At 39.6% G+C, this 5,080-nt stretch overlaps 1 protein-coding gene across 1 annotated transcript in view; it reads right to left on the bottom strand.

Annotated features, from left to right (window-relative positions):
* The window catches only part of LOC131889611 (zinc finger protein 60-like), a 10,542-nt gene extending 6,440 nt beyond the window's left edge, over window positions 1-4,102 (bottom strand). Inside the window, exon 1 of the mRNA XM_059238747.1 lies at window positions 4,084-4,102. The gene's annotated coding sequence lies outside the window, so the exon portion shown is untranslated. The remainder of the gene's footprint in view (window positions 1-4,083) is intronic.
* Window positions 4,103-5,080: the final 978 nt, after the last annotated feature.

The following is a 5,080-nucleotide window of genomic DNA, read 5'->3' as shown; positions in this document are numbered from 1 at the left end:
TTTCGATGGAGGGTTGGTGTCCTTGGGGTAAGATTCTTGACCCTTTCTCATCGCCCTCTAGGCCGGTCAGCTACAATGGCTCAATCAGTGTCTACGTAGATGGCTGGCACAAGAAGGGCCGAAATAATAACGACAATCCCATAAACAGTGCAAGATAAACAAAAATTGAGCAAAATAACAATCGCAGTTTGAGTCAAATTTCTTAATGAAATTGGTACGAAGGCCTTTTGCCCATTGGGCCTTTATTTTTCGGGCACAAATCGTTTTTGAAAGTGCGAGATTTTTTATGCCTACTGGAGTGGTTCCACCCTGAACGAAACCTTGTGTTTTCTTTGCTGTTTTATCCCAATTACTGGTTCTTTCATTTATTTTTGATTTAAGGAGAATTTTCTGGATTTTCTTTCGCTGTTGAAGGAAGCGTCCAGAATATTTTTCCATTTTGGGTCAGCTTCTTCCTATCACTAGTAGTTTAGTCTTATATCTTTTATTTTATATTCAAGTCGTATTTTACTTTTTTCGTCTGTCAATATTTTCATTCCATTTCTAGGCTATTTCATGTATTTTTGATTTAGGGAGTATTTCATTATTTGATTGTTAGGTCTGTTCATTTCCTGTACTTGTAAATGTAGTTGATTTTTCTTGTTGTATTCTATCTGTTTAGTTTAGCATTTTCAAAACAAAAATAGGTTCTAGAACCTTTTTTTGTTCTATTCTATTCCATTGATTTTTGTTTTTTCCTGTAGTCGAGTTGGTGTATGTTGGCTGAGGCTAGCTATTGGGTCAGCCAAGAGTAGGTCATCTAAATTCTCTTCTCCTCTGTTGCTAGCTCCAACTAGGGTCTCTAGCTCCAACAGCTCTTTGTCCGTCCCTAGGGAGTACTTTCCTCCTTGGTTTCCGCCCTGCACGTGCGTGCTGTTTAACTGCTGTACAGCTGGTTTTCATTTGCACGCGCTGGTATCTCTCTCCCTTTTGCCCTTTTGGCTCTGTCTTCTTCTTCTTTTCCTTTTTTTCATCTTTTACTTTCCTCTCGCTCATTTCTAACGGTTTTTGTCTTGAAACTGAAGGAAGTTTCCGGAATATTTCTCTATATTCTTTGTTCAGGTTTCCAGTATTTTCAATTAGGATCCCTCAAATAGCCTTGCTTTCAATAACCATGGAAGCTTTGTTGAAAGGACTTTCTGAAAGGGCCAGGAACTGTCTTGATCTGGTTTGGGAAAGAAAAACTCCGTCCTCCATTAATAAGCCTTTCATTATGGAAGCTTTAATAGCTTGGGTTGGTCACACCCAGCCATTACTTGACTGTGGGATGAACCAGGCAAGTGTAGGCAAAAGAGACACAGGCAATGACACCCTTGAATTGATTGAAACGTCTCTTGTAGTCAAAGAGGTCATAGAGGTCAAAGAGGGCATAGTTGAGAATGCTCTCAAAATTTGCGATGTCCATAAACGACAGAGATAAAAAAGGCAGGGAAAGGGTGTAAATTGGCTCACCCAGAATGGTGTCCCAAACTTAGAGAGTTTGGTCTTCTCAAGTTCTGAGTTGAAGTTTTCAAACATATGGTTGAAAATATCGCACATATAAGTCCAGAAATAGTATCACGCTGCTAATGCTGTACAAGTTGATTGTTCAACCGCATCATGAATATGCCTCGCCCATTTGGGCTTCAATGAGTTCAACAGGTTTGCAAAAGCTCGAGCAGGTCCAAATTTGTTTTACTACGCACATTGAGGATATAAGAGAGCTCTCGTACTGGGAGAGGTTAGAAAAGTTGGGATTGTATAGTACTCAGAGAAGGTACGAAAGGTATCTGATATTGTACGTTTTTAAAAGCATTCATGAGCTTTGTCCCAACCCAGGATTTAGGGTCAATTCCACTGACAGTAGAGGCTTAACGTGCGTTTTGAGAGCACCTTCAAGCCCTTGAGAATTCAGGATACGTAGTTAAAACAATGAAGTCCAATTCTCTTCTTTCTCGGGCTCCTTCATTGTTCAATTTGCTGCCTTCAAACATTTGTAGGTCGTATGTAGGCGTTGATCCAATGGCAGGATTTAAGTCAGACTTGGACAAGTTTTCGACTAAAATTCCCGATCAACCTTATATTCAAGGGTTAGCCAGATCAGCCAACTCTAATTCGTTGGTCGATCAAATAATATATATAAATAAATAAATGAATAAATTTCTCGTCTTGAACTGCTGGGATTCCAAGGCCAGGAGCGGTGAGGAAGTCCGCGAAAAAAAAGATTTCCAGTATTTTGAATTCGCATTTCTGAAAATGCTTTGCTTTCAGCAGTCATGGAAGCTTTATTGCACAGGGACTTTCTGAAGGCGCCAAGAACTGTCTAGAGTTGATGTTGGGTAGGAGACACCGTATTCGATTAATAAATGGAAGCCTTGGCGGCTTGGGTTAGTCACATCCAGGCACTATTGTAGGGCTACTTTACTGTGGAATGAACTAGTCATGTGTAGGCAAAACGGACACAGGCGTCAGTGCCTTGATTTGTTTGATGGGGCATTCAACGTCAAGTGGGCCACTTTTTGACGAAATCACGGCAAGTTTTCTACGATTGTGCTAACTCTTGGCAAAATGGTTGTTGACATCTAAAAACGCCACATAACAAGTGTTAGGTGCCTAGGCAATGCAGGACCTATTCAAGGGCCGTGTCAATTTTGGGCCAAACCGCTCTACTAACTGTGTTTGGACAGGCATAACAGGCATAACATAAGTCATCTTTGGTACATGGCCTTACTATTGAAATGTAACAAACAAGTGCCCCATCTGAAATTTGACAAGTAATGCTCTTATTTAACCTTCGACCTGCGACCTTTGCCCAACCGCAATCCGGATTTTCTCAATGTTTAGCTTGTACAATGCCTGCATGTGTGTTCCATAAGTGCTCCAAAAATAAAAATTGTAACTGAATGGGTCAAGATGGTGCTCAAAGAGAAAACGACACTATTCCATTGCTGCCAGAAAACAATAGGTTAAAAACGCTGGGTGTCCCCCCAAAACGCCAATGCAAAACTTTCACCGCCAAATTTATCTAAAAATGCGCCAGATGTCCTCTTAGTGTTCTAGGGCACTTTTATGTACAATCAGATGCTTTTCTACTTGACTTCCGTTAACTAATTGTGTCAAACACAAAACTAGCTCTCACCACGGACCATTATAACCTGATATTCAAGATTGTGGAGCATTCAAAAAGTCAAATGCAAAAATAGAAAGTTATATACGAGAAAAAATAAGTCCAGAAATAGCAGTGTTTATAACTAAAAGGTTATTTAGGAGCATGTTAATGAATAATACTGTGACAGTTTATAAAAATGCAATGCCAAGTGAACCATTCTTTTTATGGTTAGATGAACTGGAAATCTGATTTAATCTCTTAAGAGAGAACTATGAAGCCTCAAAACAGCAAGTAACTTCCCAAAACTTGCCGGTGATGTCATCTTCCTTTCCTGCCTCAATGTCCCAATTAGTGTACCCTTTGTTTAGTGTGACCTTTATCATCCATATCATTACAAAAAGGAGAAATGTTGATCATGGTTGCCTCCAGGGTGAAAGGCATTATTGTACTCCTATTCACTATGACGTCACGCTCCCCTCTCAGTTTGTTTACTTTCTGAGGTGCCTATGCCCCTATATTTTAGGACCTTGGAACAAACCGTATTTTAGGACCATAGAAACTTTCAAACTTTGTCAGCCAACATGTCGATAAGTGACGAACACCCAGTCAAACTAGGAGATGCATCCAACGGCTGATTTCAAATTGAACTCACGTTATCGTAACGGAAATGCTCGAATTTGAAAAACATTTTCTGATGCTGAAGCATTTGGAAATTTTGCAATACCTGGTATTCTTAAGCAAGTTTTTTTTTTAATTCGAGCTTCCCCCACCCTGTTTGAGTATTCGATCTGGCCACACTTTCCTTGGAAGTTCGATATCACTGTCGGCATATAGGGCTTGTCAAGTGATCGCGTTCATGAACAACTTACGTTATTCCATGGAGTAAAATCAAAGACAACATGCCCAGCCAAACCGCACTGTCCATGCATTGACTTTTGACACTTATTTCATGTTACCTGCTTGTCTAATGGTCCAATTACACGACACAATTTTTTGACATAAATTCGACGAAGAAACAATTCACAGCTCACAGATCAACCCTCTTGTTATCCACACTGTCCCAGCAGTTTTCATCGAGGTTTATTTTTGTTCTCGATGAAGCGTGTAGTGTTTCTAAACAATGGCAAAAGAAAAGAGCTGGAGGCGATCGTGAACTAGTGAAACATGAGTTTATGTTAGAATAAAGTCATGATTTTAATTAACAGCAATCATTTTATATATCAGCAATATATTACATTCGTGGTCGCCTTATAGATTTGAATTGTACCAAATAAATGAGTTGAGTGGACTTTGATTGGTGGAAACATCTAATACAAATTCCCATTTAGAGGGTAGGAACCTAATTCAAAATTGACTCGAGTCGAAAAAAATATCATTCGTGTGATGTTAGATCATTGCAGACAAGTCACTACCTCCCTTTTTCGAAAGGTTAAATTTTCTGTTTGGTCATACTCGATCATGCTTGGAGCGATTTTTCCGACGAAGTGACAAGGTCTTTCACAGATCGCAGAAAGTTGGAGCAAGCTCCAAGTCCAAACTGTGACTCTGTGAGGCTTGAATTGTGCGGCGAATTGCAGTTTTATCGACACATTGTGCGAAAATATGTGTCGTTTAACTGGACCGTAAGCAAATAACATTGTGGTATTGAGCCAAATTGATAAAACACCAAACATGTTCATTTTGTTGGGATTTATAACACACCTTACTCAAAATCACTTGAATATTGAAAATTCAATGGGCGGATGGTGCAAGTTGACTGTGATGATAGTCTTAGTTCTCCCTCCAAAAATGCCCCAAATGAGGGTGCCGGACCACATTTTTCCTTGAATTTCCTTCAGTGTACATCCCCTATTTCCACTCAATTATTATTTGCCTTCTTTGCCTTTTTCATCGTACATCTTCGGTATTTTTCTTGAGCTGAAAAAGTTAGACTTGGTGAATGCCGCGGAGTTT

Source organism: Tigriopus californicus, chromosome 10, assembly GCF_007210705.1.
Source record: "Tigriopus californicus strain San Diego chromosome 10, Tcal_SD_v2.1, whole genome shotgun sequence".
NCBI lineage: Eukaryota > Metazoa > Arthropoda > Copepoda > Harpacticoida > Harpacticidae > Tigriopus > Tigriopus californicus.
This window is presented reverse-complemented; position numbering and strand designations above follow the sequence as displayed.